The 12,632-nt window shown below is 40.0% G+C and overlaps 1 protein-coding gene across 1 annotated transcript in view; it reads left to right on the top strand.

Moving 5' to 3' along the window:
• Positions 1–12,632, top strand: part of LOC146829998 (uncharacterized) — a 129,920-nt gene that overhangs the window by 101,206 nt on the left and 16,082 nt on the right. The gene's annotated exons all lie outside the window — the stretch shown is intronic.

Raw genomic sequence — 12,632 nt, 5'->3', positions numbered from 1 at the left:
CCACTGATAATTAAACCACATTATTAAACCTTTCTAGCCTACACTACACAGCAGTTCTGTATATATTGGTCAACTGGTTGAAATTTACTGGACTTCTTTATTGTGACTAGACAAGTCACAAAAGTCTGAGTCCTCTACAAAATAGAGGTGTTTCAGATCACGTTATGGTGACAAGTAACGTACATCAGTAGTCAATATCATTTTTTTATATGGAGGAGAAAAACCTTGGTTTAATTGTGAAACCTCCAAACGAAAGGACATTGGGGAAGCAGTGAATATCATTGCAGATTGCAGGACCTGGAAACCCCTTTTACGATACTTGTCTGCATGACTGCTACAAAGTGTACGGCTCTTCACTGCTATGAATGTTGAATCATTTGCCTAGTGTCATGGACATGAAATCATGCAATTCTATTGTTGCAATGTATTTCCCAAATGTATGGATGGACACTTGCAACTTAAATCACAATGTAATTTTCATCTATCTCAGAAGGATCAAACTTTACTGAAAGAAAGCATTAAACACAGTGCCACAGCTGCAAAATGCTGTAATCCTGTGTTAAACTGGAGCAAATTAGGAGACACTGTCGCTGAAGCAATATTAATATGTGTTAAAATTACACAAGATAGAGGAATAATACTGCCAGAAATGTGTTGTAATATATAGATGATTTGCCTTTTTAGCTGCATAATTTAGCTGCTTCAGTTGCATTAAATGGTCCTTGACTGACACATAATTCCAGATGTTATGTTATGTTATGTTATAGGGGTATTTGTAAAGCGCACGGCTACTCGTGTCCTTGTTTACTTATATAAGTGGGCACCCTGCACGAATCCACACAACCCCTGTGGTGATTTTAGTTGTCTTAGACATCCTTAGAAACCTCTGTAAGTGGTAGCTGTGGAGAGCAGCCTTTAGGATTAGTCCAGAAGGAGTGTAAGGCAGATTGTTTCACCAGAACATAATCTCATAGGTATAGATTAAGTGAAAAAGAACCACACATTGTATTCATAAAAATATGTATTTATTATAAGAGATTCACTAACACATATCGATATCTCCAAGCTGCAGATAAACAAAATGCACACAATAGTTTTCAATAGAGGTCACCAGGGGGAGACCAAACCATATTGTAAAATAGTCATGTGTGAACCACAACCCAGAAGATGCAGAAGTGCCGGGGACCAATGAACCACCCGGGGTAAGTAACCGGGAACCCCACGGAGCTCGTGTGAACACAACCGCAGTATCAATGCAAGTCATTGAGAAAGACGTGGTTGCAATTTTAAAGAAGGACCCTTTACAGTGGACACTGAAGAAACCCTGTGAAAGACAGAAGGTTGGAGAGCCACCCCACCAATGGATACCTTAGGAACCAGGTTACCTATCCCAGGGAAAAGAGAGGTGCATAGGAGTGAAGTGGTCTCGGAAACCGCAGTCGAACTCAAAGGAGGACTTCAGGAAGAAGACGCTGCTGGAGAAGGTGAAAGTGTCCAGTGGAACCCAAAGGTGGATTCAAGCTGAGAAGTACCTGCAAGCCGAGGGGATGGAGCCTATGCCACTCAGTAGGGACCAGGAGGCACGGAAGATGAAAGCCCACTGATGTCTGGTAAAGCAGGAGAGATTACAGTGACCTTGTAGCTGCAGCTGTGAAGACCAGGCAATGTTGTGGAAGACTAGGAAGACCAGGAGCTGTTCATCAGCTGTCCCACCTTGTATGTGGAGAGTTGAGGGGTCGGTGTCCATCGAGAGCACCAACAAACCTTGGCAACTGCAAACAATGTGGAAAGTGAAGAAGGAGCAGTGTCGGAACCAGCAAGGTCTAGGTGACTCACCACAAGCAGGGGAGTCAGGGCAGGCACCGAGCAATCAGGGGAGCCCACAGAATTCAGAGGTGACCCTCAAAAGGACCCAGAGGCCGGAACACTGGTACTGCTAGAGGACCTAGTGCAGCCCTTCAAAGGAGCAAGCCCACGATGCAAGTGATGCGGTGAGGATGAAGATCTTGGTTCCTGTATGGAGCACAAGAACATGCATTGCAGCAGACGAGTAGGGCAACGAGATTAGAAGCAGCAGGAATCTTCCCAGTTGCAGCCTGGATGCCCATAGTAAAGTCCAGCGAAATCCAGACTGCCCAAATGGTCAAAGTAGAAGTGGTGTCTTGAAATGAATCTTGTCTCATGACAAATCTAGGGACCCACCCTCAGGTAAGCCGTTAAGTACCCTAAGGAAAGGGTTTGGATGATATAAGGTTCCTTCCCAGGCGAGGAGTTGGACATTGTGGAGGATACTCCCATGTCCTTTGTCCAGTTTCATGCCAGAGCAGGAGCCAATGCCTTCCTGAGCTGGTTTGAACTAGACTATGCAAGGAGGGCACCAAGTGTGCCCTTCAAGCAGCTTGAGTGATGCTAGCAAGTGCTTCCACCCGGCCTGAATACACTAAACACAACACATACAAAGGAGTAGGGAAATGTATTAACAAAGGTGGCACATGCTCAGTGAGAAAATACTGCCCTCATTCAGAAAATTGTGACATGCTTCAATATTGGGCTTCCTTCAATACACCCTTGCGCAGACCATAGCCTGGGGTGGAGCAAAAGGGTGAGAAAAACAATGCTAACATATTAATTGAGATCACCGAAGAAAAGTGCAATGAAGGTTAAAACTAGCTCTGATGTGTTCCCATTCGAAACAAAAAAATCCTGGGCTATCTGGCTAAGTTAAAAACATGAAGAATATTGGTGATAGGAGAAGACTAAGATTTCCTTCAGTCCTGCTTACTGCAATCGTGTTGACATGTTTCTGCCGTCTGATATGTGCCCACAGTGTTGGGTCACTCCGGCATTCATCAGGACCCTTCGGATCCCCAAATGTATAAACTTCTCTTCCTCCTCTCTGCATATGCCAGCTCAAACCTGTTCAGAGCCTACTGCTCCCCCAGTGCAGGATTTTGAAGCACTCTAGCAGTGCACCCACCCAGCCCCAATACACAAAATCCTGTCTGGAAGGTGGTGACACCTCCCTGTGACAGGATGCCTATTGTTGGACCTCCTCCACTGTGAGTTTCGGTCAGCAGCAGGAGGGCAGCCCAGTGTCTGTGCTGGTGGCATCCATTTTGTGATGCCAGTGCTCTTTCAGGATTCTACCGTGTTTCCACAGTAGGTACATGCCTATCCCTCTAGAAGGGTGGGATCATACTCCCACACCAGTTACTGGTGTGGGGGTATGATTCCAAAGCGTTTGACACCAAACACAACATGTTTTGATGCAGCCATCCCAGAGTTAGCATTTACCACGAGGTTATAATGCACTTAAGAGTATATGGTTTAACCGCATCCACAAACAGCCACAGAGAATAGACTCTGAGCGCTGCAGAGGGTCCCTGCTCAGGCAGAGGCACCCCCTCACATGTAAACCAAGCACCCTGCCCTCAGGATTGACAGGGCCTGCCTTAGGGGTAACTGATAGGCTTATATTTGTGTGTAAGGTGAGATATAAGGAACCTATATCTCAGTGAGGAGTGCTAACACCACCGCACCCAGGCTGCAGTAGCAGGCCTGTGGTGTCAGATTTAGTCTGCTTCCCAGGGGTGGCATAATACATGCTTCAGCCCCTGGTAGGCCTGTGAAGTACCTATGCCCTTGGTACCTAGGGTACCATATACTAGGGGCTCATAAGGTACCACAGTATCCAATTCAAGTTGTTTAGAGAGAACAGAAAGACTGGGACCCTGATTAGCAGGGACCCAGCCAGACTATAGCCAGAAACCAGTGTTAACATCAGAAAAAAAGTGGGGGCAACATAACTGCAGATCCTCATCTCCTACAACCACGATCCTTCACGTTTTGACTTATCTAGATGGCCCGGAAATCAATTTTCGAGTGGGGACACTTCAGAGCTAGTTTTCACAATTTACGGTGTGGGGGTATGATTCCAACATAATTGATACCAAACATAATAGGGTATGTTACAGCCAGTTTTGTGATGGCCATTGCATAATGACGCTGTGCCCCTCTATATTTTATATGGCTGTCTCACTTACAACCTGGGAGAATGGATTCTGAAGGTTGTAGGGGTGGTCCTGCTGATGCAGTGGCACCCTCACACTTAGAACCGAGCACCTTGCCTTCAGGATTGAAAGGCCTGCATTAGGGGTGACTTATAGGTTTTATGTGCAGTGACCTTAGATATAGGGAAGCCTATATCTTTCGTAAGTGATGCTAGTACTAGTTTACACAGGCTGCAATGGCAGGCCTATAGTTACAAATTGATTGGTCTCCAGTGGTTGGCATAATACATACTTCAGCCCATGGGGGACCCCTGGTGCACCTATGTCCTGGGTACCTCAATACCATACACTAGGGACATTTGTTGATGATCCATTTCTTTTTTAAGTTTTAAAGGAAAGTTTATTGGATGTCAATTACAACAGAATAACAATAGAACATAATATATAAATATAGTAGAAATGCAAAAAATTTCATAAACGAGGGGAAGAAATGAAGAAAGTGGGGAAAGGGATAGAAGTGAGAAGGGAAGAAAATATCAATTGATAGAACAAAACATATTAATTGAAAATGTAACAATTGGTATACAAAAAATCCTCTAATAAAGATGCATAATATAAACATAAGACATAATATATATGCAACCATCAGGAATAATTTCACGGAGGTTTGGGAACTTCTTCTGTGCAAGGTGTATGCAAAGGTAAGGATTGAGCAGATATGTTTAAAAAATTTGTGATGGGTAACCATAATAAGTCACGATTAATAGCAAGTGTGATGAGATAAACGTAGGCCCTGTCTAATCTGTGATGATAACAAACCCCATACCACCAGGCTTGGAAAGAATCATTTGTGGCATTCTTCCAAGATTTAGTGATTTGTTGAAACGCTACAGCTATACGTAAATCAATAATAGATGTGTTAGTAATGGAGGAAGACCATATCGCTGAAAGACCTCCTAAAAAAATATGTGAAAAAGTAAAGGGGAAATGGGTAGAGAAAATATTATTAATTTGCTTCCACACACTTGTCCAAAACTTATAGATCGCCGGACAAGTAAATAACATATGTTTAAGATCTGCCAGTGTAGCTGAGCAAGACCAGCAGGTAGAGGGAATAGAGGGATTAATTATATGTAATTTGGCAGGAGTGATCAAGAGTCTATTATATATAAAAAATACCGTTTGAGTTGTGTTTGCTGCTCTAGATGATTTCCTTATCTTGGTCCAAATTTTTTGCCATGTTAAAATAGAAAACGATTCCTCTAAATCTGATTCCCAATTATTTTCTAATTTAGATTTATCTCGAGTGCTAGAGGTATCCTGTAACTTTTTATAGATTTGAGAACAGAGGATGAAGAAAGTAAATAAGGGAGAGTAAGAGGAGAAGAGTTGATATGAGTGACGGAATCAGAAAGGGCATCATAACTATTTTTTGCAACTGAACACAATAGTCTATGTTTGGATTCAAAGGATAATGGTAAAGAAAAGCGGGATTGAAGTATAGAGAAGGAAATACAAGTACCTTCGTGAAAAAGTTGGTGAGTCCAATTAAGACCGAGATCTTTCCATTCTTTCCAAAAAAGTGTCTTATTTCTAACTTTAATAGGGGGGATTATACCAAATAGGGGATTGTAAGAAACGTGAGTGATCATCTAGACCATCCAGGAAGAGAGGAGAAAATATTTTTCGAGAGTTTTTAAGAATAGGGAGAGAGAATTCCTTGGGAATATGGGATAATGACACAAATTCTTCAAAAGTGAAAGGGTGAAAGAAGGAGGATTCAACCTCTACCCACAATGGTTGAGAGGTGAGATCAGACACATGATTAGATAATAAGGAAACAGAATGATTAAGAAAAAATGAAGTGTGATATGCGGTGAAATCCGGAAAATTAACTCCACCTGAATGTTTAGGACATTTAAGTTTAGCAAATGACATCCCAGCTTTCTTATTTTGCCATAAGAATTTTGATAATGTAGAGTAAATATTTTTATAGCAGGATTTAGGAATATTAACTGGAAGATTAGAGAGGTAAAACAAAATTATTGGAACTAACATCATTTTAATAGTCTAGTCTACCCCACCAGGATAAAAACAAGGGATGCCAACGAGTTGTAGAGTCATTTAGAGTCGTTTGTAGATTTTTTATATTTAGTGTTACAGTGTCTTTAATAGAGGATTTGAACCATAAACCTAAGTATTTGATCTTAATCGGACTCCAGTGAAAAGAAGAAGCCAAAAAATCTGCATGGAAACAAAATGTATTTAGAGGGAGAATTTCACATTTATCCACATTAAGTTTGTAACCTGATACAACTTGATCGCAAAATCAGAAACTTCTGATAAAAAGGATGGAATAGAGGTTTGGGGGTTAGAAATGAATAAAAGAATATCGTCTGCATAAGAAGAAATTTTCAGATGTTTATCCCCATAAGGGAAGCCGGTAATATATTTATTTATTCAAATTTTTGTTAAGAAAGGTTCTAATGCCAAAATAAAAAGAAGACGAGAAAGAGGACATCCTTGTCTGACACCTCTGAAGAGGGGAAACGAAGAAGAAACAAGGCCGTTAGCTAAGATAAAAGATCTAGGAAAGGAATATAATAATGAAATATAAGAAAGAAATTTCGGGCCAAAACCAAGCCAAACAAGAGTTGAGAATATATATTGCCAATTAACCCCGTCAAATGCTTTTTCAGCATCTAATGCAACAGCAGCTAATGAATATTGATAGGAATGGGACTTACTAAGTCCATTGAAAAAGAGACGAGTATTGCCAGAAAGGTGACGACCCTTAATGAAACCACATTGTTCTTTACCAATTAGTTTAGGTACAATTTTGTTGAGACGAAGCGCTAGAATTTTTGCAAATATTTTGTAATACAGGTTGATTAAAGAAATAGGTCTATAATTTTTACATAAAGTATGATCCTTATTATCTTTGGGAAGAAGACAGATTATGACCTCCTGAAAGGAGCCTTCAGATTTTTGGGACGATATAAAAAATGAAAATAATTGGTGAAGTTTAGGAACAAGCATATTGGAAAAATGTAAATAAAATTCTATCGTGAAGCCATCTGGCCCAGGAGCTTTGCCTTTTTTAAGCACCCGAATGGATTCCAGAATATCTTTAGGAAATATATCCGCTTCTAAGGAGGTAAAATCTATTTCTGGAAAGGAAGGAGAGGGAATAGAGGACAAATAATGATCGATGTCAGATAATAAGGGAGGAGATTCCGGATTATAAAGATTTTGATAAAAGTTAGTGAACTCCGACAGAATATCTTCATCTTTATGAAGTGTGATATTAGATGAGCTGACAATTGATTCAATTTTTGTGCGTTCTCTTTTAACTTTAAGATAATTGGCAAGAAGGTTGCCAGCTTTATTTTGTGCGCTATAATATTTAGCACTAGATTTAAGTAAATATAAATTTGCAGATTTGGCCTTAAGAAGTTTATCCAAGTCTGATTGAGATTTAGTTAAGTAATAAGAATGTTCCAATTGTTTAATTTGCGTATTAATTGATTGTAAGGAATGAGAGGTCGTGCCTCTTTTATGGGAGACAAATGAAATAATGAAATCTCTGGAAGCAGCCTTAAAAGTGTCCCATAACAATTGAGGGGATATCAGAGGAGATTTGTTTTCTGTAAAAAATAGAGATGAAAAATCAAGGAAGGCTGGAGTAAATTTGGGATCGAATAGGAGAGAATTATTAAACCTCCATCTCCCAGTACCTTTTATGGGGGGGAGTAAGTCTAGGCGTAAGGAAACTGGAGCATGATCAGAAATTAAAATAGAGCCTATATCAGAATGGGTAATCTGTTGGGTCAAGGCTTTGGAAATAAAAATATAGTCAATCCGGGATTGGGAAGAATGAGCAGGTGAGTAGTACGTGTACTCTTGAAGTGTAGGGTGGCAGAGTCTCCAGGAGTCAACAAGAGATCTTTGAGATATAGCAGAGGTAAATTGAGTGTGCATGAGAGAGGGTGAGAAATGGGAATTGGACCTTCTATCTAAAATAGGATCCATAATCATGTTACAATCACCCCCTAAAATGAGATAATCATCAGTATATTGCATCAGTGAAGCAAGAATCTGGGTCCAAAACAATTTGTCTTGTATAGTGGGAGCATACAAATTAAAAATAGTTAAAGGGATTTTATCAATCAATAAAGATACTGCAACCCATCTACCATCAGAATTGTTGTCTTGGTTTATAAGTTTGATATTTAACCGCTTATGGCAGAGAATAGCAACACCGTTACGTTTCCCTGAACCAGGAGACGCAAAAACATGGCCCACCCAATTACGGCGTAATTTGTTAACTTCAACATCTTTTATATGAATTTCTTGCAATAACACAATGTCTCCTTTCAAGGTTGCTAAATGAGATAAAACTCGTTGTCGCTTAATGGGGGAACCCAAACCTTTCACATTCCAAGAAAGTATATTTAACGACATCTAAATATATAAATTATAACAAGAAAGCTGTGAGAAAGCCAATTATGTACAAGAGTAAAAAATAAAACATCATATAATAATATGGGAGATTGAAGTTGCAACTAGAGGAATATTGACAGAATAAAGCAGAAAAATATGAAATAAGAAAGAGTAATGAAATAAGGAGCTTGAAAGTATAAAAGTATAAAATAGTAAAAGAGAGAATTAGAGGTGAGCAAGAATAGAAATACCAGAGATTGAAAAAGGACCAGAAATGGAAGTGAAAGGAAAAAATAATAGAAAGGAAAGGTAAAAAGGAACGCGCATAACAAAAAACAAAGGGACAAAGCGAAACAAACATTTGATGAAAAAATATGGTAACAAAAAGGCATACCACAAGAAAAGAAGAAGAACGGGGTTGGTGAAGCCACATAAGGGAGATAAGACACTGAACGGAAGATCTCAGGACGAGACAGTAAGGAGGGGACATCTTCCAGGCAAGCTGAAGAGAACATGAAACAACGAGGAACCACAAGACCGCAACCTGATGAAAGGAAGAAAAAGGAACATATTAATACAACAGAATGCTACATAATGCATTTGGAAGAAAATTAATCATTAATAAGGACAAAACAAACAGATACTACCTAAATAAATAGGTCTGTCATGGCTGAGGCACTTCCATGAACTCCGTTCTGCAGCTGTTCAAAAATTGTTGGAGGAGCGCTGGATGTTCATAACTAGTTGTTTTATTATTATAAGTCACTTTGAAGAGACATGGGTGGAACAAACCATAACGTGCATTTAGGCTACGTAATGCAGGTCTCATCTCCAAGAACCTTTTCCGACGTTCAGCAGTTGTCTTGGCATAATCCTGAGCAAAAAAAAGATTAGAATCATTCCAAGAAATTTTTCCACGTTGCTTGGCAGCATGGAGGACTCTGAGTAAATCTGTATACTCCAAAAAATACAAAATAATTCCTCTCGGTTTAGTAGATGATGACGAAGAACGAGCTATCTGACCTAGACGATGCGCCCGTTGGATATTCAATGAAGGGGTTTCAGGAAGACCGAGAAGAGTTGGCAAAAAAGACTGAAAAAAGGAAATTGGATTAGAGCCTTCAAGTCCTTCAACTAATCCGTGAATGCGTAGGTTATTGCGCCTGTTGCGGTTTTCTAAATTTTCAATCTGTTGTTTAAGTTGTTCTATCTCTTTAGAGATGAGAGGAACTTGATTTGTAAGTCCTTGAACAGAATCAACATGCAATTCTAGGTCCCCAACTCTTTTTTCTGTGAGGGACCAATTGGCTTCCAGATTCTGAAGTCGGGTGTTGGTTTCAACCATATGTGGTTTGAGAGCACGAATTTCATCAAGAAGGAGTGCCATGGATATTAAGGATGATGAATTAGTAGGAGAAGGTGGGTTAGCTTTCACTCATTTGCCTGAAGTAGACGCAGAAGGTATTTTGGAGCCTTGTTTAGCGCTTAGACGAGGAGTAGGTGGAGTAGAAGTCTTGGAACCAACAGAGTCTTTGAGATTATCATCGATGTGATCCTGTAGGAGGTCAAAAGGATTGTAGGCCTCTAAACTCGCCTCATTAGAAGGAAGAGCGCCACTACAATTAGTGCGAGGCATTGTGATATGTGGCTGTGTGAAGAGAGACACTTTATATGCAACAAATAGAAAAGATTATAATAATGAAGTCACTCAGAGTCCCCTAAACGGAAACAGAGCCAAACTGGTGAAGAAATAAAAAGAACATTAGAGAACTCTAGTCCAGGCGGTATCAGCCTAAAAATCCAGGAGTGAAGTGAAATAAATGGTGTTCAACAGCAACAGAAACCACATTAGTTGAAAAGGCATCAGTGCGAACATCACCAGGGATCAAATAACATAAACGCTGACCAAAAATGAAAGAAGTAGGCTGCAATAGTGAAAACGGGCATTTAGCTGCTAACAAGCACCGTCTCACAGCCTCAGGCGGGAAGCATTGGAGCGCTGAAAAAACAAAATGGCGACCGCGACGGTGAGGTAACAAATAATTATAAAAATATGTCCGCTGGTCTCACCCTATGCGCAAATAGTGGTAGCATTCTGACAAACCCAAGTTCCGACTGCTAAATCATGCGGTTCCGAAGTTTGTGGAGAAGAATTGCTGCCTGTAGAGGTCGCGCTACCTCACGTCTCGACGGAGCTCCCGGAAATAGCGGTCATCTTCCGAGGCTCCGAAGCCACGCCCCTTGATGATCCATATCTAAAGGGCTAAACTCATTTCCCATCAGCTTGCTGCACATATTTAACAAACCTCGCCTGGGACTGTGGGTTGTCGTGCTTCATTACAGATGTTACAGTCTCTGCACATAAACCAGTTGCTTGTTCAATAATCATTATTCATAGCTGATTCCTATCAGTTAGTTATCAATATCAGTTAGTGACTCAAACACATCACAAGAGTCACAAAACAGTTTATTGGTCTGGGAAGTAACATTAAACGTTATGTTTTACCTACTTTTACATGTTTTTGTTTTTAGTTCTAAATCGTCCAACTGCCTGTCAATGAAATTGGAAATAGGGCTCAGTTCATTATATTTTTACTTTTTGTATGAATAGACTGTGAATGTTTAATGTTTATTCCAGTTTTGAGTGTTTTGGCACAAATGTAAATGTGCATGTATAAATGAGTACCAGAGAAGTACTACATTGCTTACTCAGCATTACTTTGTAATTAAACCCCATAGAGTCCAAATCTTTATAAAAATGAGTTTTAAACTGGGAGAAACACATTTGAAAATCAAGTAATAATTCTGGTCCTTTTCACTGACAGAATCAAAGGTCCAGGTTTATAAATATTTCATGCAGTGCAGCAAGGCAACTCAGTGGCTGCATTACGTTTTATTGAGACATCAATAAAGCACCATATTTACAGAGATGTGGTGAATTTCTGCTGCCTACGTTTTCTAATTCCTGGAACCCATGAAGGCATTATTGGAAGCCAAGTGTGCCTGCCTCACAGTAGGGAATGTTTTTCTGCGTGAAAAAGGGAAACTTCCTGCACCAAACCAATCCTTAAAGGCATTTTCCTTTTTCTCAATGGGGTGTGGAATGCATCATACTTGCTTCAAAGGAAGTCACAGGGAGAAATAGATACATTTCTCCTCTTTAAGCCTAAACGGCTTGCTAGCTAAAAATATCTTGGACTAGAATAACAATCACAGTGATTCACATCTACCTTTGCTGAACTTACAACAAAGATTCAGAAAGGTAGAGTTTTCACGCTAAACTTTTCTTTACCACATCAAATTTCAACTGTGATTGGGCTTTGAAGCTGCTGTGCTAGACAATATTTCAAATATCCATGCTTTCATATATGACATTTAACTGAGCAAGCATTGTATGCCACAATGATATAACAGAAAATCCTGAAAACAAATTTGTCAAATCAAATCAGATAAATATTCATAAGATAGCCAATTTGAGAAATATCTATACAAAGAGAAGGATAATTTGAATTTGGAAAAAACCTTAGTGAAAAGTAGAACTAAATAAAGCAGCTTTGCAATGAGTGCTTTGTAGGATATGAGCAATAATTCTAAAATGTACAGTGATGAGAGTCTCTGAATCTGACGCATATGTAGAAGTGTGGCTCAATGGTTAGAGCGGCAGACCTCGATGCAGAGCACTGGTCCGGGACCAGGGTTCGATTCCCGTCGCGGCAGGGTCTTGGGCTATAAATTCTGCGGACTGGATATTCTCGCCTCAGTGCCTATTCTAATCATGGGTCCCACGCTGCAACTCTGGGCAATAGCTTGCTTAATCTCCACAACGGCCCCCCTGCGGCGGGATGCCTGGCTTTCACCTTGGGGATGCCCAGTATGGGTTATCTCACAGGGAAAAACCAGGACGGGTTCCCAAGGCAAGCGCCAAGATGCCCAAGGGTAAGTTGAGCGCTATATAAGAACACATAATAATAATAATAATAATAATAATAACCCATAACACATTACTCAGAACAGCTCATCTCATTTTTCTACCAATTATTTCAACACTAGTTTGCTCAGGACAAAACTGTAACGTATTTGTCTAATTTAAAGAGTACTTTTCAGCAGATTTCTGAAGGAAACTATTATTATACTTATGTAATAGACTTATGTTCTCATTTGGAGGAGGACAGGAAATAA

Source organism: Triturus cristatus, chromosome 5_1 (assembly GCF_964204655.1).
Source record: "Triturus cristatus chromosome 5_1, aTriCri1.1, whole genome shotgun sequence".
Taxonomy (NCBI): Eukaryota; Metazoa; Chordata; class Amphibia; order Caudata; family Salamandridae; genus Triturus; species Triturus cristatus.
The sequence above is the reverse complement of the archived record's forward strand: the minus strand, read 5'-3'. Positions and strand labels throughout refer to the sequence as shown.